We start from the raw sequence: 26609 nt of genomic DNA on the forward strand, positions 1-26609 counted from the left end.
GAGTGAGAAAACAACACAAAAATGCACGGATGTGGACAATCACTATCAGCTCTTTTGAGGTCAAATAGAAGTGACACATCATGAACTTCAATTTAGAATGGGATCAATATCCCTTACAAGAGTACAACTTCCATTTCCCTTATTTTCATAACATAGGGATGGTCATGCATCTAGAAAGGAAGTAGTTTGTAGATGTAGTAGATGACTATGATATTCAAATAAGGGATTATTATAGAATGACTCTATATTTGGTAGAAAAGGCCTTAAAAATAAAGATCTCACTCAAGTTTGTTGAGAAATACAATGAAGATGTCTTGGATCCATTATACAATCTATACAAAATCGACAAAAAGTCAATCATAAATGCAAAGATTAATAGGGATTGGAACATAGAAATCAACAATAGAGCTTGCCACATATTCCAATAGATGAGGGAATGTATCAAGAAGCCTTGTAAACTTGATCTAGTTCTATAGGTTGTTTCTCTACAAGCCACAATACAACCTACCAAATGCAAAGGTGTAAAAGTTACAGTACCAACTTTCCTAGCTCAATCACTTGTGAGGACATAAAAAATTCATCAACATCAGCAATAAATTGAGTATTTTGAAGTGGATAGAGGAGTAAAAAGGAAGAGAGGGGAAAATGGTAGAAAACAAATAACTCACGCCCAGCCACCTCAACAACCATAGAAAAATCCTAAACAAGCAAAGTCTCAAGATGAGTTGGCAACTCAAGTCCAAGAGATTGAGCAAGTTCCTCCACCAGAACATGAATAAGAACAAAAAAAGAAGATGAAGAACAAAGGATTCCATTGGTAGGTTAAGAGAAAGAAGCCTCCCCCTCATCTCCTAAAAAGGCCAAGGTTTAGCCTGTTATGGGAGGGACATGTAGGAGAAAATTCAAAACAAAAATTATCCTCCCCTATAGGTGCCCAAAACTATTCTGAGGGTTGAAGTGGAAGAAGAAGAAGGGGAACAAATTGAATATGTCCCCTTGAATTATAAGACTTGGTTAGCTAGGGCCACAAAAGATGAAAGAAGAAGAAGCTCCACTAAAACACCACCATCTATTCCAAAAGAGCCTAATCAGGTTACTACCTCAAAGGATGAGCAGTAGCAGCGGATCACACACATGGATGGTCAACAGATAGATGTCTTTGACATCTTTGATTTTTGCTTCATTTTGGTGGACATGGAGATGGTAGGGGACAAGATTCTGTATAATCCTATGAGTCAATCCCTAGCAAAGGACTAGATCTAATCACCAACTCTAGGCCTACCACCACTACCATCTTAGGATTTGTTGTTGCTAGACAAAAGCTTAGCAATATCACCTCCTCCCACTACAAACTTAGAAGAATAGGCAGAAGGAGAAGAAGAGCCCCAACAATTGCAAGCAAATGAAGTATCAGAGGTGGGGCAAATACATGACAAACCTCATCAAAATCTTTAGGACACTAGGGATGGGACCATAGCCCAAGTAGCTACAAAGAATCAAACTAGTGATCTCTCTCAATGAGAAAAGACTCTAGAGAGGACAGATAAGGGAAAGGGACCTACAATGCAAACTCCCTCTTTAGTCAAATATATGTCTCCAATGGCATTATACTTGCTTGGTTGAAGAGGGAGATCATGGTTTGACAAAAGAGTTAGTTGAATTTAACTACCAAGGATGGAATGGATGAGCCAGTAAAAGCCATCAAGAAGCCTAAGCCACCTCTAGGTCAAGCACAACCATTGGCCTTCATTATGAAGAACCAAGATCATGACTTTCTTGCACACATAGTCATCCCTACTCCATATGCTGACACTAAGGATTTGACTCCTAAGGATTATTAAATTAAGGAGGTCCTATTAGGAAGATACATGGTACATATAGCCAAAGTATTAATCACTAAAAGAATTAAAGAGGGAGGTGTTCAAGCATATTGATAGAGATGAGTTTGAACTACTAATTTTTTGATTAGGTAAAATAGGTTTTATAGGGATCTTGAAACCCAAAGTTTTACAACAAAAAGAGAGACATGAAATAGACTAAACAAACAAAAAACTACCACAAAAGGCCAGAGAAAAAAGAAGGCCCGAAGCCAAAGAACAAAGGCCAAAGATAGAAAAGAAAAGCCAGGCGAACAGGCTAGTGGTCATCCGTGTCCATGGCCTGCAAGGTTTTTGCAGCATCATTGTCCTTTTGACTGGCCACGCCCTCCTAAATCCTAGTAGGAGTGTTCATCTAGTTCCCCTAATTCATCTAGTCACTAGCCTCTTTCTAAAATTCATCCCAATTGAATCCTTTCTCCGTGTTCTGCTCCACATCCCTCCAGAACTTTTTGATGGAATCAATGTCATAGTAGGTGTCAATCTTGACCAGTTTTCTTTTCTCCTTATCATCCTTGACAAAGTCATTGACAGCGTTGGTAGACATCTTCTTGTCCCTATAGAAGTTCAAGCCATCTTGAGAAAAGCTAGTCACCTTTGCAATAAGACCCTCAATGATTTGGTGGGAAACACCATCAGTTTTGACCCTGTCATTTTGCTAGGAATCAACCATAGCTTTAGTAACCCCCGCATCAAATCCATGAAGCTTCTCCACAAATCTAGTTATATCACCATTTTGGAGCTTTCTCCAGACCTTCCTCTTCTCTTTCCATCTCTCTGCTTCACCCCATGGCTCTCTTCTAATTCTTTCTCCCACCATTGCAATTTTGGGCTCAACTAACCCTAAACCACTAGTAGTATTGCTAACTTCAGAGTAGCAAAAGGCACTGAGAGAGAAAATAATATTGCATGTGTTTATGGGTTCATTTCTGGCTTCCTTCAGCTCGTGTCTTCTGTACACGTGATTATGGAGCGGAGGGGGTTCTGCATAACTCCAAATAATTCCCTTTTTGAAGTACAATTTTGCAAATCCTATCATCATTAAAAAGATGTTATGTTGGTGCTGTGGATTTTCTCCTTTCAAATTAGTTCAATCGCCGCCACCAAAAAATCATTGTTGCTTTCCCACATCATCACCGAGTTGCTAGCAACCACTTTGTTGGCGAACCAGTCAGTGATTGTGTTTGCTTCACATTAAACATGGCTGATGTGGTAGTTTTTAAATTTCCTTAAGTCTGATTTTAGGTCCTCAATAATGCTTTTGATGGTCCAGGAGGGTTTAGTGACTCCTAAAATGCAATTTATTATATTTAAGGAGTCACCTTCAAGCCACAGCTACTCAATCCTTGAGGCCAAGGCCAACTTAACAATGAACCTAACAGCACTAGCTTCAGCTAGATGCAGAGACAAAAGGAGCTTCTTAGAGGTTATCTACATGGAATAGCAGGCCCAATAGACCTAGATCATTCAGCGATCAATCTTGCTATGACACTAGCGAGAAAAGAGAAGTAGACTATATATGTGGATCCATTTTTGGGAGCATGTTAGCAATGACATGATAATTTTGAGGAAAAGGGTGTACAAATAATAGAGGGAAATTTGAACCTATTCCACTATATTTAGCCAAGTGTGGATAAACTGGTGTCCATAGTGGGCCAAGATTTTGGGTTGATGAATGAGGTACATACCTAGAAAAAAGATCTATAGATTTTGACATCAATAAAAGGTCAAAGGTATCATATAATCATGGATGTATATACATTTGAAGATATTGATAAGCTTGATGATTGGATAGAGAAGATGGTGGTAATAAAGTCATGGAGGGACTACATGAGGATATTTAGAGATTAAGAGACCAGAGTTAAGAGCAGATTTTGGAAGTAGAGAGGTATTACAATGCTACCTGCCTTGAAATTTTTTAAGATGAGTCAAAAACCAAGCTTAATTTAGTGCAATTAGTAGTCCAACAACTTTGAAGAACTTTTGAGAATGCTTCATCAAATGAAGTTATCATGAAAGAATTTAAGACTAGATAGGTATTGTTAGAGCTAAACACTAAACTTGAGGATTTTGTAGAAGCTTGTATGGAGGTTAGTAATTACCAATAAATAGTTAAAGATAAATATGGAGCTTTGGATTTTTGATAAGCTACTTGTGTAATTAATATCATAGAGAAATTCAAGAGAAATCATCCTGACATCACTTTGTGATAAGGAAGGAAAAAACCCAAATGTTGGAAATTTAATTTTGACACTTGTCATCAAGGTGCACAAGTGTGTAAGGTGCATAGGTGTGTCATTCATAGAGGTTCATTGAACATTTCAAAGAAGTAATAGTGCACTTATAATTGACTGTCAGTTCCTAATTTAGAGCATTCTGTGCACTAGAAACACATTTTACTAATAGTTCAACTCCTAAAAATACCTAAAGAAGGTCAAGCTTTCATTGTTAGAGCTTCTAGTGACTCTCAAATCCTCTTGCATATTCCTTCTTCTTATCTCCTCCTCCTTTTAATATTTTAATTCATGTAAAGGGATCATGTACCCATTAATTGGTATAAACAAGGGTGGAGACCTACTTAGCACTATTTAGAGAGTTAGTTTGTATATAATTAGATTTGTTTTATTAGTTTTTAGCATAACTTGCATTTTAAGAACTCTCCCTCTCTCTCTCAACACAAAAGAGGAGATTTTTTCTTATAAATACATGGATGCAATCTGTAATTTGGGTCATTATTTTTATGCAATAATATATGCTCTTTGTGCTCTCATTCTGAGTGTGGTTATTCTTGTTAGAGTGTGTTATTTTTGTGAATGCATGTTCATGAATAATAATGGAGGATGATTGTGCGATGATGTAGGAGCATCTTGGGTGGTAGGAAAATCTTGCATCACCCAAAAATATTTTATTTTCAATATTTTCTATTTTAATAAGGACTAGTAGATAGGGTGGTTACTGTTTATCTGAACTTATTATTTTTACTAAGGTTTTCATATTAGCTTGGAATGTTCTCATTTTCTACATGAAGGTTCATTTCAAAATTATAAGCCTACTATAAAAATCTCATATCTCCATCTTAAGTATTAGAGAAGTTATTGTAGATATTTGGCAAAAAATTTAGGAGAAAAATCTTCAAGCTTATCATTGGAGACCTTAGAGTGCGTAGATGAGGTCAAAAGCATGATGAAAGGATGCTTTTACTATTTTGAGCATACAAATCAAGAGTTGACATTTCTAAAAAGTGGTTATAATAGCCAATCAACTCTATATATATTGTTAGGGTATGTCAGTCATAGATATTAAGTTTGAATATCTAGAACCTTCCTTGGTGGCATAAAATTGCTTATTTAGGAAAGGCTCAAACATTGTCCAGAACAAATCTAGGTGGTAGTTCATAGCTTAGTCTTGTAGATTATTCTAATGAAGGTGCCCATGTCGATTAGCATATTATACTTGTGAATTTTGTAATTCTACATTTTTAGAAATAATAAGAAGTCCATATTTTGTTCTCACATTTGTTGTTGTTTCTTTGTTTTTGTTATGAGTTTATGGTTTTAAGTGGAGCATCATTCATCAAGTGGTATCAAAGCTAGAGTTCTTGAATGTGTGGAAAAATCATTGATTGTGAGGCATTTTTCACTAGGGTTTCAATAGAAGTGCAAAAATGCCTCCACAAAAGAGTTGTAGGTGTTACACTCAAGGGTTTTAAAGCCCTCCAAAGACAAATTTAGGAATTGGAAGAACAAGTACATAGAGGAATATATCTTCCCATAAGAGATGAAAGTGAGGATGAGGACAAAGTAGAAGAAAATGCCAAAGTAGAGGTAGTTCTAAACCCATAAGAAGAGAGGTTTTTTAGGGCCATCTCCAAGATTGGAAAAAGACCTAAGTGTGAAGTTCCCATTTTTTTTGAAATCTTAACATAGAGGAGCTAATCAATTGGATCAGTGAATTAGAGGAGTACTGAGTATGAAGATATTGAGGATCTTGATAGGGTCAAGTTTGCAAAGGTGAAACTAAAGAGACATGCAAAGCTCTGGTGCCAAGAGGTTTAATTAGAGCAAAATAGAAAGGGAAAAGATAGAATTAGTAGATGGGAATGGATGATAGCTAAATTAAAGTTAAAATTCATTCTTGTGGATTATGAGTTTGATTTGTTGAAAGGGTTGAAGCAAGCAAGAATATTTGTTCAAGAGTACACTGAAGAGTTCTACTAAGTTCTCATTAGAACTGGCCATGCAGAAGCTGATAAGAAGAAAGTGTCCTACTATCTTAATGGGTTAAGACCAAGTATTTAGGATTTTTAGAGTCTAATTCAAATGAATATTATTAAGGAGGCATACAAATTTTCCCTAAGAGTTGAGGAGAAACTAAGCAAGAAGTTGGACAGCAAGAATAGCGAAAGAGGTCATGGTGGAAGATCTAGCAGATGATCTTATGGAGGTTGTAATGATAATTAGAAGAATAAGGATGAGGCTAGAACTAGGGGGGGGGGGGGTGGGGGAATTCCAATCATTTCCATAATTATAACAATAGAGATTAGAGAGGAAGAGAAAAAGGAAAAGGATCTAGAAGAGGAGGCCTCCATAGGAAATGTTTTCAATGTACAAAAGAAGGGCATAGAGCATTTGAATGTTCCTAGTGCCAAGGAAGGATAGATCAAAGAACCAAAGACTAGGCTAGAGTTTCACATATTGATGAAGATGCCAATTTATCACATTCTAAAGATGCTAGAAGAGAAGTCCTATTTAACAGAAGAGTCCTGCTGAATGGTGAGACTGAACCTTATCAAAGAAGGATCTTTTTTCACACAAGGTGTAGATGTGAAGATAAGTGTTGTGATGTGATAATTGATGATGGAAGTACTGAAAATATAGTGTTAAAAATTATGTTCACAAAGTTGAAGCTAAAGAGATAGAAACACTCACACCCATACCATATTTCTTGGGTGCAAGATGACCACAAGGTCATGGTCAATGAGCAATTCTTAGTGAAGTTCAATATTAGAAGCTATCAAGATAAGGTACTTTGTGATATCATACCTATGGACATATGTCATATGTTGTTGGGTAGGCCATGGTAGTTTGAAAGGCATGTTGTACACAATGGGCAAGAAAATACCTACACTCTAACTAAGGATGGAGTGAAACATAAGTTGAAGTCGTTAAAGGAGATAGAATAAAAGGTATGTAGTGTTTCCAAAATATATTTTTTTGATGGAAAAGAGTTTCTCAAATGTATAAAGCATGAGAATATGTGTTTTTCTATAATTCCAAAAGATAGTAAAGAAGAAATAGAGGAGGTACCTACAAAAGTTGTAGATATTGTTGGACTTACAATAGGAAAGTTAAACTTCTAGGTGGGGGGTGAATCCATAGTTTAAACTTGGACCAATAAAAAATACATTTAATGAGTAAACTAAAATAACATCTAAAACATATACATCTAAAACATGTAAATACATAAGCAATCATACACATATGACACTAGATATGATTACCCAGAAACCCTCCAATGAGAAGGTAAAACTGGGGTGGGGATGACACCCACAAATCATTACTACTATAGTAATAAAGTGTATCCAATGAAGGTTACATTATTTTGACCATGAAACATGATCTTCCCTGTGACAGGTCTACCTTGTTAAAGGCTTACAAAGATTATTAGGTATCACCTTGTTAGAGAATTTCAACACCCTATTAGAAGTGTTCCTTACTAAAAGACTTTAACTTAAAACTAAGTAAGAACCTTATTAGAGACTTTCATACAACCTATTAGGACTAATTTGTTAAGAGATTTTGACCAAAATCACCTATTAGAATGTCTCATCTTTGATCCTATGGTTAGCACTATCTTTCTTGATAAAAAATTACCTTTAAACTAATGTCTTCTTGATCCTTCTTGATCAGATGTCTCTTTTTTGTATTATTTTCCTTTCCTCTATTCTGCTCTAACAAATTCTATAATATTGTTTCACTTGATAACTTCTAAGCTACCATGAATTCTTTGTTTGTGCATGAAAACTACTCTCTTCGCTCCTTCAATTCCTTTAACACTCACTAGAGAGTTTAGGGTTTTTCCTCCTTAAGAAGACTTTTGTGACTTAGGGTTAGGTATTAATCTACAACTGAGATTCATCCATTTTTCCACTTAATCCTTCCCATTTTCTAATTGGATGCATGTAATTGAATAGGGAATCCAACTAGAGATTCATCCTTATCTCTAAAATATCATAATTCAATCTTAAGTCAGCTCAAAAATGGTTTACATAGTTGTTTGTGCCTTTACAAAAAAATATGTCAAGACTATCTTACTCAGCATCTGAAGTCTCTGATGCTCAACATACACTAATCTCTATATTGTGACTCAAAACCTATATTTCTTATCATCTACTATTTACTCAATTCCTATGTCACACAACATATACCAGCTTCTTGGCACTTGAGTGACTTAGCATGGTCTAATATATACATGTTGTGCTTGGCATGTACTACTTGTTTGGCATGAACTAAGTAAATAACTTAAGTGTGTTGACACTCACTTGTCAAAACCAATCTGAGATCAACAATCTCCCCCTTAGACATGAGTGTCAAAAACACTTGAGTATAAAATAACATTCTTGATCTCACAAGAATAGCATATCTTAACTCAACTTATTTACAAAACTTTAAAATGTCAAATTTTTTTAATCACTTAGATACCTCAAAATTTGATAACTCCCCCTAGGTTGATATCTCTATTCTGTATTCAAAATTTTATACTCTTACTAGGTAAATGTGTCTATGAATATAGACTTTGACTTCATGCTATTTTGTTGATACTCTTTCATCTGATACTTCTAATATATTTTTATGCTTTCTCTCCCTTAGTTGATTCTAGCTTTTTGGTATTCCTCTATTTTTGTACTCTTTTTGTATCTCCCCAAAGTAAAATCTCCCCCATTCTCTTATGTCATTTTCCCCCTTTCTCTATTTCTCCCCCAAAAATATGTCTCCCCCTTATTGACACTTATGTCAATGGGTTATACACTTACTATTTGTTTGTCCAAAAAATATTTATGGACATCTAATATCATCTCAAGAGTTTCATTCCAATTCTAAAATGCTACATCCAATGACTTGATTTGGATTGCCAGCTTGATAGAAAAGTGGAATAGACCATCTAAGGTAGAAAGATTTAGGTCTTTCTTCACTCAAATTTTTGTATATCCTAGCTCCTTGTGAAAAATTTCCATGGGAGGGGGGGGTGAGAGTTACTTGGATGCTAGTCAATTTGGCCATTATGTTGGCCTCATATGCTATCAATATAGCTAACTGACTCTATGTTTGAAGAAATGTCCTAAAATGCTTTGCAAAATTTAGTGTATAATGAGAATATTTTCTCAAGTACCTTCTTTACATCCTCAACCTTAGTTGATAGTGCAACTTTTGTTAGTGCTATATCACCTTATATTTTCTCATTGACTTTGCTTTAAAACTTCTTTTCTCACCATTCTAACAGTTTAGCATTAGTATATAGGTCTTCATTACTGACCTTCTTCACTATTTCTATTGGCTATTCCATTAGTGGCTTGATCTCATCCAAAGTTGTAAAATTAAATGCATCTACAAAGATTTCTTTAATATCCTATAGTGCCTTCTTTTACCTGTGCTTTCTTCCAAGCATTTCTTGATGCTTTTTCCTTTCTACGGCCTACTACAATATGCCTATTTGTTCTATAGTCATGGTATCATAATCATACTTGGGAAAAATGATTTCTTCATCAAAGCTCACATCTCCATATTGAATTACTTCTTCAACCTTTGATGAACTTAGGCTTGACACTGAGATCGACAATGGAGTAGCATCTGTTCTCAGCTTTTGAAGAGTATGACTTGATGGACTATTAAATACTAGTAACATTGCTAGGGCTTGGATGGCAGTTTGTTGCTTCAGTTGTGGTGTCATCTCACTCTCTTCAGGCTTTCCCTATTCTGCCATAATGACTTGACTTGTACCTTGTCCTTGTTTTGTAGGTGTAGACAAGTCTATCTAACCTATTTCTTGTTGTTCTATAATAGTAACTTATGTTTCCACTATGCTCTTCTATATAGTATTAGTCTTGATAGTTGTATCAACCTTGTTAGATATATATTTTGGCATTTGGACCAAAGGTTATACATTAGTGACTAGAGGGATGATAGAAGGTGGTTTTTGTGGATTCACCTTTTCCCTTGCAACATCAATCATTGACTTTTGTAGCTCATCCACATTGTCTAAAATAAGATTATCACAAAGTTTGGCCTGTAGTGTAGACTGATCTAATATCTTCTTCAAATCATCTTTAGTAAGGGGATTGATGTTCTAAGTTGATAGATCATAAACATCCTTAATATTCACTATTTTAGTAGTCTCACTTGTGACATGTGGATTCATTACATTTTCACATAAATTTTCCAGATTTGACAAAGGATTATGACTCACCACCTTAAATTGGCTATTGTCATCTAATTCTATTTTCTCTTCATTGGACTTAGCTTATGCCACATACTTTGTTCTTAGCCTTTTCTTCTCTTGGCCTCCTTTCTCTACTTGTTTTGTCTTTTTCTTGGCCTTTTGGGCTATTGCACATATACTAGCTCTTGTAGCAAGTGTAGTAGGCTTTAGCTGACTTGGCTTAGCTACCTTCTTAGGTTTAGTCACTCGTTGAGCCTTAGCCTTCCTCTTCTTTGGCTCAATAGGAGTAGGTGCTTCCTTAGGTTCTTCTCCCTTAGCACCTTTAGTCTCCTCATCTTCTTAGTATTCTCTCATACCCTGAGTTAATGCAAGTGATTCTTGTGCTTGTGTTTACTCTTACTCTTCATCCTCTTCTTCTTCTTCCTCTTCCTCTTCCTTAGCATAGCTATCATTTTCTTCACTATCTTCTCCTTTTTCTTCATGGTAGAGCTAGTCTTCAATTCCATGGTAATTTTGGACTTTACCATCTCATAATTTCCAAATACCTTTGCAATTTTATCTACCTCTTCTACTAGTAAAGATGTTATAGCTACAAAGGCCTTATCCGCATTTATTTCATAACCTAAGGGTCTCAACCATCTCACCCTTGGTGTAGTAGCTTGTACAAATATATAATCAGGATCCACAAGAAAACATACATCATCATAGATTTAGACTTCATTCTTTCCTTCATTGACTTCTTAAAGTCTTCAAAATAACCTGTCATTAAAGATTCAAAATTCTCTCCTAATTGCTCAATGTACTCACCAATTTGTACTGCTACTGATCTATTAGTTTTCCATCCCATATCTAAATGAGTGGAATGTGTTTCTCACATAAAATAATATACAAATAAATATAGAAAACAATTTACATTTTGCACTCTTTTTCTTTCTAATTGCTCTAAGGTTCTCCATCAATTGTTGCAATTGCAGCTCTACCAGATCATGTGTGTGATCTTTCTTTATAGTTTTGTATCCCACATCCATAACTATATAGGACACACTATTTAATCTACTAAATTGATAGAACTTTTGTGATATAACCCTTACAACAAAGTTTATCAGAGGATCAGTGATTGTGTCAATTGGCATGCCTCTCTTGTTCCAGATAGCTATAGTATTTTTCTCAATCACTTCTTAATGTCATAGGCCGATCTAGTATTGGGTAACTAGTAACCCTATGGATTATTCTCTTAGTAATTTTGATAGTTCCATTTTCTAGCCATAATGAACCATCATGGATTTAGTGAAGCACTATCCTAATCCACTTTATCTTGAATACATTCAGAAAATCTAGGACTCATGTTAATCCCTTCCTCTAAACAATTTTGAACTCTTCCTTCAAAACACCATTATCACAAATTTTTTTTTATGCTTCCCTAATATCCATATCACTAATGCTAACAATTTTATAGTTATAGCATTTTCTTACATCTTGTACCATTATCATGTTTGGTAGAATCATCGACAATGTACTAGAAAGGTCTTGCTTATATGTAATATTAGGAATAGCTTTGAAAATGGGTTGCTTGACCTCATTAATTACTAACTAAAAAATAAAAAATTCCTTTCCTTTTACATTCTTCAAACTACATTCCATAATGTGAAATTAGGATTTATGAAATTTAAACTACATAGCTCAACTCTTGATAAATACCTTATGAAATCTGACAAACTAGTGTAGAATTGCTACTCAAATCTTCAAAAACTTCTTCGAATGGATTTCCAAATTTCCTTCTAATCTTCTCACTCTTCCTCTAATTTTAAATAATGTGAAATGAGCTAAAATCAATAAAATACCCTTTGAAAGCCCTATAATTAATGCTTGGGTGATTACACAGCTATAAGCTCAACATCTTCTAGCATTTCACTTGGCACACATAGGAAATATTTCATGCATGACAACAACATGAAAAACATAAAGATTTATCTTGGATTTATATTAACATATTTCATCTTTATTCATGTTAATGTAATCTTTTTAGTGCTAAGTCATTTTGGAATTGATGTATGCTAGAGGTGTGATCACCTTACCCATTGGGTAAAGAAATCACTTCTCCATTCGATGCATTGCAATCATCCTTTCTATTCCATGTCTTGCTTATCTCATCTCTAATGTGTTCAATATTTGTCTTTCTTTTTCCTTTATCAAATTCACAACTTAGTGCTTTTGACCTAGTTGGACATTATCTACTGATGTGACTAGTCTTCAAATAGGTAAAACATGTGGTTTGACGAAACCACCTTTTGTAGTTACTGCTAGAGTGTTTCCTAATACAAATTCTCAAGAACATGTCCATATTTCTAACAATAATGATAGCTATATCTTGTATTATAATCCTACTCATAAGAGTTTCCATTGTTCCTTAACGTTGTTTTCCTGTTTGATGACCACAAGAGCTTGGATCTATATTCAAAAGCACTATGGCCATAGTTTTGATAGTTGTAACAATATCCTTCAAATCTTTGTGTATACTTGGTCTTGGTTCTATATTCATGTTCTTAATGACCTTGCTTGTTGCACTTATGGTAGTATACCATGTTCTTAATCTTGACATTCTAATTTGTAGTCTTTCTCCTACACACATTAGCGGTATGTCCTTTCTTACCACAATTATGACAAGTAGGTTTGGATTTCTTACCTTTGTTATTCCTTTCTTCTGCACTTTTGGATGACTCTCCTTCTTCATTTCTTGTGTATCCTAGTCTAGATGTATCATTATTGGATCTAGGAGATCTTAATAATTGCTCAAAGTATTTGATGGCTTCATTTGGCTTGTTGAAACTTTCAAAAAAATTCTTTTCTCTCTTTACCTCAATCTACAATTGTTTTTTCTCCAACTTCAATGTAGTTATCTCAATGTCCTTGACATTTAATTCATAGTTTGAATTCATCATTTGACTTAGAGTATCCAATTGCATGTTGGAAATCTTGGTTAGTTCTGATGTTTTTTCTTCTAGTCTATTGGCTAAAACTCTTTTGTCTTCTTCAATCATAGCATTTTCATCCATGGCTTTCTTCTTTTGTTCAGTCACCTCACATAGTAGTGGAGCTTGTGGTTCTTTCTCTAACTTGAGATTTTTTATTTTTTCAGCTTGGGTTCTATTCTTTTCTATTAGATCTGCAACTGCTGCATCAAATTCATTGGTGTCTCTATCTAAAAATAGCTTAGTAGTGTCTGTCTCTTTGTATTGTGTGTCATTCTCCACAATAAAAATTTCCCTCCTCTTCAAAGATTTCTTTAGTTCTTCTCTTGCTTCATCCAATTGATGTAGAATGAGTTGCATTTTAATTCCCTAATTCTCAAGTCTTTCCCTACTTGTAGACTTGCATTTTAAGATCTTTCCTCAAAGCTGCAAAGCTTCTCTTTTAGAGAACAAAGTTCTAATACCAATTGTGTGAATTACAATAGGAAAGGTAAACTTCTAAGGAGGGGTGAATCAGTAGTTTAAACTTGGACCCATAAAACTTTCACCACATATCCATCTCATACATTTAAAGAGAAAACTGAAATAACATTTAAAGCATATACATCTAAAATATGTAAATGCATAAGTAATCATACACATATGACACCAGATATGATTACCAAGAAACCCTCCAATGAGAAGGTAAAACTAGGGTGGGGATGACACCCACAAATCTTCACTACTATTGTAAAAAAATTTATCCAAAGAAGGTTACAATGTTTTGACCATGAAACATTATCTACCCTATGAATGGTCTACCATGTTAAAGGCTTACAAATACTGTTAGATCTCACCTTGTTAGAGGTTTTCAACACCCTGTTAGAAGTGTGCCTTGCTAAAAGACTTTAACTTACAACCAAGTAAGCACCTTGTTAGAGGATTTCATAAGCCTATTAGGACTAGTCTATTAAGAGATTTTGAGTGAAATCACCTATTAGAATGTCTCAGCTTTGATTCTATGATTGACACTTTTTTGCTTGATAATAGATCACCTCTAGAATGATTTCTACTTGATTCTTCTTGATTAGATATCTCTTTGTTGTATCCTTTTCCTTTCCTCTATTATGTTCTAATTGATTCTACAATGGTGTTGCTCTGTTTATGCATGAAAACTTCTCTCTTTTCTCCTTCAATTCCTTACACACTCACTAGAGAGTTTAGGTTTTTTCCTCCTTAAGAAGATTTTGGTGACTTAGGGTTAGGTATGAATCTATGGATGAGATTCATCTATTTTTCTGCTTAATCCTTCCCATTTTCTAATTGGTTGCATGTAATTACATAGGGAACCTATTGGTCTGAATTTTCACATGATAAAATTCCTTTGTGCAAGTATAAAAATTTAGATTATATTCGTTAATGGTGAATTGGGTTTATAGCTAAGTCATCCTTTTGTTAGCCTTTGAAATTTTTTGTGAAAAACCTACGTCTCATTCCATTTAAAATTTTCAGGCATGAAATATTTGAAAAATCAACTTGGGTGAATATTTTGTTTTCCTTTTATTTTTTCGCACCCCAGAGTTACCTTTCATCTCAGATTCCTCACTGTCCGATCTAAATAGATCTACCATTTCCATTACCTCACTATAAGAACATGAGCACTTTTTATGTATAGCAAGGTAGTGAGTGCCAAAAAGTTATAAAATGAGACCACAAAATGAAGATATGGTGGTCAAAAATTTATCTTCTGGCCAACTTTTTAGTTATGTACACCTTGCAAGTACTATCAAAATAGGAAAAGGGGCCTAGTAAAAGCAGTCAGAACTCGGCTCCAAAATGAGGGTCTTTTCGATGCCTCGCTACCTCGCTATTGGAAAAACTAAGCATCTTGTCATTAGCAAAGTAGTGAGGTGCCATGAAATCAAAGATATGGTGGCCTTGAAGTTTCTTGATAACCATGGTCTATCCAAATGACATGACAAGCAATAACTACTATTGTCAGAAGTAGTTAGTAAGAGCGATGGTGATTTGATGGGTTATTATATTTCACAGTGCCAAGTTTTATTAAAGTTACTGGGGCTCCCTATCAAAAAAATTTGACATCTCACCGTTAGTGAAGTAGTGAGGTGCTATGAAATCAATAGCTAGTGGGACCTCAAGTAATGTGGATGGGTGACTAGGACTAAAGTAAGGTCATGTTAGGTGCCACCAGGGAAAAATTTCCTACATCATCAATACCCTAGACCCATGCCCCATTCATAAAGTATATAAGGGATCCTGACCATTAGATCAAATTAGAATCAATAGTCCTTGCTATCTTGCTATGGAAAGTTGCAAGTTGTTTACTCTATGTGACATAGCGAGTATGGGACTTATCACTCTTTAGGGTACTTGGTGCAGTTTCTCCACCTTTAATTTAGTCTCAAATCAATGATCATCACTGCTTCACTATGGTAAGGTGCTCGTTCTTTATGTATATCAAAGTAGTGAGCTATTGACATGTGTCCTCAGTCACCAGTGGGTCCAGACAGAAGTGCCATCAAGGAAGGAGCTGTGTACATGGGTAGTTTTCATTGGATTCACTGGACAACTTATCAAGTGCAATGCCAAGTTGTCTTTCTCTATAGCCCATGATCGTAGGATTTTTAAAGATCGATGATGTAGATTTAAAATAGAAGGTGGTGCCACTCTGTGTATTAGTTAGATATAAAAGCTTCACATGTGAGGAAAAACAAAGTATAATATTGGAAATTTTATTAGTTTCACCTTACGCAAACAAATATTTTGAGCTTTCCCTTAGCAGAAGCAACTACTAAAGAAAATCATGCTAGAGTTTGGCAAGATTGTGAACCAATTTGTTCACAAAATTTTTTGTAGTAATACAGAGGAAAATGAGGACAAAATTCAAGTAATCCTTTTGTAATCTTTGTAGGTGTTTTAGTTATGTAAAGCATAATCAAATATGCCTCCAAAGAAGGGATTTTTAGGTCAAGTAAATTATTTGGATAGAAATGTACATGACAATTTTCTTGAGTTGCTTCTTGAGTCTACTGTAGAGATAGTGCAAGTTAAAAAGTTAACCTCATTAAACCCTAGGTTGAGGATAGTAGATGGATTATATGATAAGGGTACTTGGGTCTAGGATGCTCAAACCTCACAAACTAGTTTAAATTTGTTCAAGAAATGGTTTGCAGAAAGGAAATTGTTCACCCCACATGCCAATATATGGAATTTTGACCTAGGAAAGCTAGTTGTTCCTAGTGTGTTTATGGATTATGACCTCCTTGAGGTTGTCACAAAGAGTTATGATCAATCCACTAGGGTAGTGAGAAGGGTAGATGGTGAAATTCTAATCACCATTAGTCCATAAGAGATTAGGGAAGTTTTCTATTTGGGACCTCTCACTAGGTATCATGTGCCCATTAATTTGACAGATTTAGAAAAAGAATATATGTCAAAGAAGTATGTAGTTAGACAACATGTACTAAAGGCCCACATTGGCAGAATTGGAACCCTACCAACAATAACATCATCCTCTAAAGAACCTTTCAAGAAAGCATGCTTAAATGCTAGGGCAGTAGAGATTTTGGAGAGGGTGAAGAAGATTTTATGCATGTGAGTTTCATGTATATGATTACTCAAATCTCCTATTTCAGTGTGGATATAATTTTTTATTTTTCTTCTTAACTGGTTGATGAGATTCACAGTTTATTGGTTGGGATTGCAAAGGGTAAGGTGGAGAAGGTTTGGGGTCAATACTCCCTATTGATGCACATGTTTCTATTTAAGGTTCTACATACTTTAGTAAAGAAATGGTTTTGAATAGAGAACAAGAGGGGGAAGCATTGCTAGTTCAATTATGGAGTGCAGATATGATTGGGGAAGTAAAAAATGCTAGTTTTGTTAGATTTGACAGGCACTTCACCTCCAAAATGAGGTGCCTCAAATTAAGAGATAATCCCAAGATTTCTAAGGCACTAATGCACCTTGTTAGGCCTATGGACAAACCCCATAATCTAAAAGTTTCACATAATTGGGGAGATATCATCACATATTCAATTTCAACTATTATCAGAATTTATGGATTCAAGGGAACACCCCATGTACTACCTTACCAAGTACCCTTAAAGGTAGGAGTAGTTGAATTCTTGTGGAAGTTGGGAGGAGTAGAAGAAGCTTTTCTACATAAAAGGGGAATAGGATCATTTTTTCCCACTTATATAATAGCCCACCAGTTTGTAATAACCAAGGAAGGGTGGGTCTTCCTCTAAATTTTTTTGGATCAATATAAAATGGAAGTATCTTACTCTTGTTTTCGTGATGCAGAAGGTTTCTTTAATTTGGCTCTTAGGCATAGGATCAAGCTTCATCCAATTGAGCATGAATTTCATTTCCCTGTAGATGTAATAAGGAATGAATACTCTCTACAAGAGCAAGAAATAAAGAAAGAAAAATAGAGAGTCTATTCAAAAGTTTTGGATTTTATTAATTGTTTTGACAAAGATTACAGGCTTCTTAGTAATGTTGTAACTACTGCAGATAGAATAAATAAGCTTATGAGTACATTCCCCGAAATAATGGAGGTAATGAATGAGAAGAAGCAACATTTCATTGATTCTTTTCCAGATAAAGCCAAGGAAATAATGAGAAGATTGGGTTTCACTCCCAATATAGGGGCAGGCCCACTAGTTGTGCAAAGGAGGTTAGGATATACTATCATTCAAGATCAAAGGCCTATTGTGGATAAAGGAAAATAGATAGTTGAATCTACTAGTTTTTTTTTTGAAGAAAGACCTCCTAAACCTTCTCCCAAGAGAAGAATGATAATAAGGGAAGAGGAACCACATGATGAGTGTTACTCACCTTCCTAAACCCCCATGAGAATTGAGGAAAGCAGCTCACTGATGAGAAAATTGAACAAATGGGATTACAAGGGGGAGTTTTTTTTTACCCAAGCAGAGATTGATGAAGGGAACCCCCAAGATCCTCCTATGCCAAGTTTTGAGTTAACTGTAGTAGATTTCAAGGGAAGAGAATTAGACCCTATTTTGGAACAAACCAGTCAGCAATTTTTGTTTGATGACAATTTTGTAAGGTCTAGGGCTTTCCATTAGTTTTCTTGGAGGGAAAACATGCACATTTTTGAGGAAATATGTAAGAATATGAAAGAAAAGCATCTAGAAATGGATGAAGCCTCCATTTAATGTCAAATAAAGGAACAAATGATTCAAGAGTTCCAAAACATAACCAATAACCAATAACAAAAAATAATAGAACACATAGGAATGAACACAAGGCACCAAGATTTAACGTGGTTCACCCAATCCCTGGGCTACGTCCACCAAACAGCAAGTCTGATCTTATTACAATCCGGTGATTACAACCTGATTACAATCCATAATCCCTTACAGCTCAATACTGCCACAAGAACGAATTTCGTATCACCACATATATAAAAATACCCAACCCTAAGCCCTTTTTATACAAGTATTAAACCGCTTTAGGGTTATAACATGTCGGCCATATGTCGGCCATAATATGTCGGCTACCATGTCGGCCACTATTTATGAAGTATGTACAGTACTTTCCTGATCAGTCACCACAATCTAACAATCTCCCACTTGGGGACTGATCAGGCTCCACAATAAACAACAATCTCCTACTTGGAGACTGATCCTGTAGCAATACAACTACCGCATGGGGCTCCCACTAGATCAAACCACCCTGGACTCTACTGTTCTTTTATTCACATTTAGTCTAAAAGACCAACTGAAGCTGAAGAGGAGTTCAGCTTCTCTCTTGTTACAACCTTTGTCAACATATCTGTTGGATTTTCATTGGTATGTATCTTCTCCAGCTTTAACTGTCCATCCTCCAAAACTAACCGAATAAAATGGTACCGCAACTGTATGTGTTTGGTCTTAGAATGCAGAGCTGAATTCTTAGCAAGATGAATGGCACTCTGACTATCTGTGAACAAATAATTATCCTTCTGAGGATGTCCCAATTCTTCCAAGAAGAACTAAAGACATATCATCTCTTTGGCTACCTCTGTAGCAGCAATATACTCTGCCTCTGTAGTGGAGAGAGCATTAATCTTCTGTAGCCTAGAAACCTAGCTCACGGCTGCCCCACCAACAGTAAAGACATAACCTGTAGTACTCCACCTGGTATCAATATCCCCAACCAAATCTGAGTCAACATAGCCCTGTAAATCAGTAATAGAGCCCCCAAAGTGTAAACACTTATTGGATGTTCCTCTCAAATATCTGAGAATCCACTTGACAGCATTCCAATGCTCAAATCCTGGATGACTCATATACTTGCTAACGACTCCCATTGCATGTGCAATATCTGGCCTAGTGCATACCATAGCATACATCAAACTTCCTACAGCTGAAGCATAGGGTACCTTGGACATCTTATCCTCCTCTTCCTGTGTCTTGGGACACATCTCCTTAGTCAATTTCAAATGAACAGGTAAAGGTGTGCTGACAGCTTTAGCATTCTCCATAGAGAAACGTTGCAACACCTTCTCAACATAATCAGCTTGAGATAGCGTCAATGTTCTATTCTTCCTATCTCTGCAAATCTTCATACCAAGGATTTGTTTTGCTGCCCCCAAATCCTTCATAGCAAATGCATGTGCTAATTGGCATTTCAGCCCCTTAATATGATCCATGTTAGACCCAGCTATAAGCATATCATCAACATATAAACATAAAATAATGTAGCTATCATCATCCAACCTCTTAAAATAAACACAGTAATCTGAATGACACCTATTATATCCATGCTCATGCATAAAGCTGTCAAATTTTAGATACCATTGCCGAGGTGCTTGCTTCAAGCCATATAAACTTTTCTTCAATTTGCACACTAAGTTCTCCTTACCTTTGACCTCAAAACCCTGTGGCTGAGCCATATATACTTATTCATCCAAATCACCATGAAGAAAGGCTTTTTTAACATCCATCTGCTCTAAATGCAAATCTTCAGTAGCCACAAGACTTAAAACAGTACGAATAGAAGTCATTTTAACAACAGGAGAAAATATCTCATCAAAATCAATTCCCTTTTTCTATGCAAATCCTTTTACAACTAACCTGGCCTTAAATCTTTTCTTACCTCCTTCCTCTTCTTTCAACCTGTAAACCCATTTATTCTATAAAGCCTTTTTACCTGCAGGAAACTTGCACAAATCCCATGTCTTATTTTTCAGCAAAGAGTCCATTTCATCTTTCATTGCAGACTCCCACTGAATCTTAGTATCCACCTGCACGGCTTCATCATAACTTTCAGGTTCACTGGCATCAGTAAGTAAAATAGAATACAAAGAGGGAGAAAACCTTTGTGGAGGTCTAATTGGCCTTGTTGATCGTCTAACATTCACTGGTGTGTGTGGTATTTGTTGTTGCAGTTGTTGCACATCATGAGGAATGGTTGGAACATCAGCTTTTGGAGTATCATCCAACACTACATAATCATCTTCTTTCTTCTCATGTTGCTGCAACAGATCTTTGTACAACACTTTTTCATTGAATATGACATCCCGGCATCTTATAATTTTATGATTTTCAAAATCCCAAAGCCTATAGCCAAATTCATTAATGCCATATCCAACAAAGACACATTTCTTTGATTTAGCTTCTAGCTTGGTTCTATTTTCAGAGTCTATATGAGCAAAAGCTTCACAACCAAAGGTTTTGAGAAAAGAATAACTCACCTTCTTACCAGTCCATGCTTCCTCTGGAATACCACAGCCCAAAGGAGTAGAGGGACCTCTATTAATCAAATATACTGTAGTATTGACAGCCTCCGCCCACATGTGTAAGGGCAACCCAGCATGCAACCTCATACTCCTTGCGCGCTCCATTATAGTCCTGTTCATGCGTTCAGCCACTCCATTTTCCTATGGAGTCCTTGGAATAGTTTTTTGTCTATGAATACCATTAGTGGAGCAATAATCATCAAATTCATGACTGCAATACTCACCACCATTATCAGATCTGAGACATTTTAATTTCTTACCAGTCTCATTTTCAACCAAGCATTTCCATTTCTTAAAAGTTTGAAATACATCAGATTTCTGTCTAAGGAAATAAACCCATAATTTTCTAGTTGTGTCATCAATAAATGTAACATAATAATGAGATCCACCAAGGGAAGATACCTGAGTCGGTCCCCATACATCTGTATGCACAAGCTCTAATTTCTCCTTTTTGTTTTCCTTCCCTGTCTTTACAAAACTCACTCTCTTTTGTTTTCCATACACACAACTTTCACAGAAATCCATATTCACACATTTTAGACCTGGTAAAACTTTCCTTGAATGAAGTACTTTCATACCTTTCTCACTCATGTGCCCAAGTCTATTGTGCCATAGCGCTGTATCAAAATCTACAGCAGCTATTTGTTCTCCCTCCTCAACTGCAGTAATTGTTCCTGAATATTCATTTTTCTCTGAAACAATCAAAGTAGAAGGAACAATATGACCTGTACAAAGATATAAGGTGCCTACTTTCACACCTTTTGCTACTACAAGGGAACCTTTTGAAACCTTCCAATTTTTATCATTAAAAGTAACTACACAACCCTCATCACCGAGTTGCCCTGCTGAAATTAAATTTCTACTTAGTTTTAGAACATGTGTTACCTCATGTAGTAGCCAATGATTCCCATTCTGCAACTTAATCTTAATTTTTCCCTTTCCAACAATCTGACAGGGTTCATTATCCCCCAAATAAACAAGCCCAAAATCCCCTTGGACATAATCAACGAAATAACCTCTATGAGGTGTAGCATGAAAAGAAGCACCAGAATCTAAAACCCATGAATCATCAACACTCTCTAAAGACAGAAGCAAAGCATCCTCTTCAAATTTGTTACTTACCACATTTGCCTCTTTGTCTCCATCTGATTTATCTCCTTCATTTTTCTTTCGAGTCCAGCAATCTTTCTTTTTGTGCCCTGGTTTCCCACAGTATCAGCAATCATTTGGTCCTCTCAATTGAGACCTCCTCCCCTTTAACTTTCCTCTTGATTACCCACGATTTCCAGAGTTACTTCCTCTTTCAGTCATTCTTCCCCTGCTTTGTGCATTTAAAGCACTTCCTGATGTAGATCCACCTGAGGATTTTCTACGAGTTTCCTCACTTAAAATAACACCGATCACATCATCATATTTTAGGGTACTAGATCCAGGAACAGAATTACTCACCGCCATTACCAAGCCATTCCAGCTTTCAGGAAAAGAACACAAAATCAAGAGAGCCCTAATTTCTTCATCAAAATTGATACCCACAGAAGATAATTGACTAGTAATAGTATTAAACTCATTTAAATGATCTGCAACAGATCCACCTTCTGCCATTTTCATATTAAATAAACGCTTCATGAGAAATACCTTATTTGAAGCGGAGCGCTTTTCATACAGTGTTGCTAGGGTTTTCATCAAATCTTCTGTCGTCTTTGCTTTTGTAATATTAAATGCCACCGATGGTGCCAAGCATAACCGAATGCTTCCGAGTGCCTTTCTGTCCAAAAGATCCTATTCAACCTCTGACATAGTTCCCTGATTCTTGGCTTTTCCTTCCAATGGCTTCCATAAATCCTTCTGATATAAATAGTCTTCCATTTGCATCTTCCATAACTAGAAGTTTTGCCCATTAAACCTGTCAACCCTCAACTTACCCTCATCTGCCATCGCTCCCACTCAACTGTGAGACTCCCACTTAACCGTGAGACTTTCCTACAGAGGATAACTGAAAGACAACTAGGCTCTGATACCACTTGTTAGGATAAACCACGGACAGAAATAAAAAACTACATGCAAATATAACCAATAACAGAAAATAATAGTACACACAGGAATGAACACAAGGCACCAAGATTTAACGTGGTTCACCCAATCCCTGGGCTACGTCCACCAAACAGCAAGTCCGATCTTATTACAATCTAGTGATTACAACCTGATTACAATCCGTAATCCCTTACAGCTCAATACCGCTGCAAGAACCAATTTTGTATCACCACATATATAAAAAAACCCAACCCTAAGCCCTTTTTATACAAGTATTAAACCGCTTTAGGGTTATAACAGTACTTTCCTAATCAGTCACCACAATCTAACAGATGGTAAAAGCTATAAATATTTTATTATTGCCCAATTGGGACATTGCTAATGCATTGATTTTTAATTTTGTGTCAAATAATTTGGGATTGCAAGATCCAAATAGAAAAGAGTTCTTGGGAACTACATTTAGTAATGACCAATTTGCTCTTGTCATGTGGTCATTGAGAAGAGGGTCCAGGGCTGCTCCATCATAGCTTGATGATTCAGGACTAATAGGGAGTATTATTGTGAGGAGAGTAGCTGATACCTCACATGTATAAGCAGCTCACATGAACATAGATTACTCTCAATTTTCCTTGGCTACTATAGAGAGGGAAGAAAAGGAAATGACTGAGCTGCAGAGCAAGTATGAGGTAGTTGTAGATGCCTACAATAAATAGGTAAAAAAGAAAATTGAGCTTGAGAACAAGCTAATGGGTAGGTCAGCAGTACCAAGAATAACATACCCTCACCCCCTAGTTGAACCCTTCAAATCCACCTCCCTCATAGAAATACTAGATACTGTTAACCTCATAATGGTTTTTGACAATTGAGTGCCAACACACTTAATTACATTCTACATTGGAGCCAAGTACATCATGTATGCCGAGCCACAACATGAGCCAAGTCAGGAAAGACATCAGGTGCCGAGTAATCTTCAGGTGCCGAGTAGCTTTCAGGTGCCAAGTGAAGATCAGGTGTTGAGTGAGTATAGGTGCCAAGCATGATCCAAGTACCAAGCATCATTTAGGTGCCGAGTCTTAAAGGATGTCGAGCAAGATATGAGCATGTACAGAAGCCGAGTTACAGAAGATGTCAAGCATCAAGAAGCAATAAGTGCCAAGTAACACAGAATCAGCATATGAGTTTGAAACTTCACAAACTTAGATGTAAAACATTTTCATAGCCAACATAAGACAAATCTTGAAGGATCTAAGTGATAATATCAAATCATTTATATTTCCTATGCAATCTACATGCAGCCAATAAGAAAAATGGAGAAGGCATGCACAAATAAGAGATGTGCAAGGAATAAGCAAAAATTAGAGATTAAATATGGATCATAGATCCATACCTAACCCTAAGTCTTTGAGTATCTTTATAAGGAATATGAAATCAAATCAAGATTAGATAGAGAGGCAAATGAAAAAAAGGTGTGTAAAGAAAACTATTTCATAGAAAAGAGTATCAAATCTCAAAAAGGATCAAGATCACAGAAGAGTAAATCAAGTGCCTGTATTCAGCAATCGAACGATTGTAAGCCATCAGGTTTATCATACCTAATACTCTTTAGCCATTGTATTAGAAATTAAACCCTATGATGATAGGTTAGATTAGCAGCTATTTTGTAAATCCTTTCAATAGGTGATTAAATCCTTTAACAGGGTAACACTTCATGTAAAGTGTTTGAAATCCTTTAACCAGGTCACTATTGATACAGTGTAAAGCCTTTTACAAGGCAGGCCTTTAACAGGGTAGACCATCAAAAGTGTCTAAACATTATTACTGTAGTGATTTTGTGGTTATCATCCCCACCCCAGTTTTACCTTCTTATTCCTGGAGGGTTTCTGGGTTACCAAATCTTAAGTGTTAAGTGGTGATGCATATTTGTTTCTTATGATTGCTTAAAGTTTATATGCATGCATGTTCATTTGAAAAATATGTTATTAAGGATTTGAAATAGTTAAAAAGGCTAGTACTTTTGATTCACCCCCCCCCCCTCAAAAGCATTCTTTCCAATAAGATAATCCAACAATTGGTCTTAGAGCCCAGTTTCTCTCAAAGAGAAGCCTAACAACTTGGAGGAAAAGATCTAAGGATGGAAGTCTTCAAACTTGGAAAGATCGTTGAAAACTAGGTGATAGATGTGCATCTCGCTCTACAAAAGGTAGAGGAAGCTAGAGTGGAATTAAGAAAATCTTTAAAAAGAAGAAAGGAGATAGCCATAACTGAAAATGACATACACTACAAGGAGATTGATACCACACAAGTGTTTACCAATGGAGACACTAAAGAATTTGATGCAGCAATTGCAGAACCGATGAAGAAAAATGAAGCTGAAGCAAATGAGATAAGATCTCTCAAGATGGAACATGAATCACAGGCCATAATGTTATGTGAAATTACTAAAAAAAGAAAAGAGAAGTTGAGGACAAAGTCATGATGGAAGATGACAAAAGAAATCTTGCAAATAGACTGGAAGAAAAGAGTACTGAATTAACAAGGATCTCAAACATGCAGATGGATACACTTGCTCAAATGATGAACCTTCATCATGAACTTAATATGAAAGATATTGAGATCTCTACTATGAGGATGTAGAATGAATAATTACAAAATGATCTAAACAGAGAAAAGGAGATAGCAGAAAATTTCAACAAGTCAAGCGAAGCCATAAAGTACTTTGAACAGTTACTAAAATTCCCAAGATCAACCCATGATACATCAAGACTTGGATACAACAGCACTAAAGTTGGAGAATCATCAAAGAGTATTGAGCAAAGAAGTGAAAAAGGTAAGGAGTGTAAACCCACTTGTCATTTCTATAATAAAAAGGGATATACTGCTAATATTTGTAGGAGTAAAAGAATTAATCAATATAACACACATAAAAGAAAGAGTTACTATCACAAGTGCAAAATGCAAGGACATATGACACAAGACTGTAGATTCAAAATCCCAAGAACACAAAGATTTGATGGACATTTTCATAACTCCAAGAAATATGGACATAGGGCATTTGAATGCAGATCAAAGCCCATGTGGACATCATATCAACTAGAAAAAGGGAATGAAAGTCACTACTATTGGGATTATAATACCAGGTAGAGTTGTCACTATTGCCAAGAATATGGACATACACCCCAAAATTTCATAAGAACACATTTCAAGGGAAACTATAAAAGACGGTTGAGTCAAACTACATGTTTTAGTTGCTTGAAAATAGGTCATACCAGCAAAAACTGTCCAACAAGGTCCAAAGCACCAAATACTAATGCCAACAAAGGAAAAGAAAAGATTGATGTCATAAGAGGAAAAATGAACAAGACTTGGAAGAAGAAAGATGAATGCAGTACATCAAGCAAAGGGATCACTTCACCTAACGGGTCAAGTGATCACACTTCATCAAACTAAACATAAGAGAGATGTATGGGACTGATATACAAAGTTATATCATACATTAGTCCCAAGACAAAGAAGCATTGAAAAGAAGAATTAAGCATAAGATAAGAT

The sequence above is a fragment of the Cupressus sempervirens genome, chromosome 2 (assembly GCF_028749045.1).
Source record: "Cupressus sempervirens isolate cs-2001-9-10 chromosome 2, ASM2874904v1, whole genome shotgun sequence".
NCBI lineage: Eukaryota > Viridiplantae > Streptophyta > Pinopsida > Cupressales > Cupressaceae > Cupressus > Cupressus sempervirens.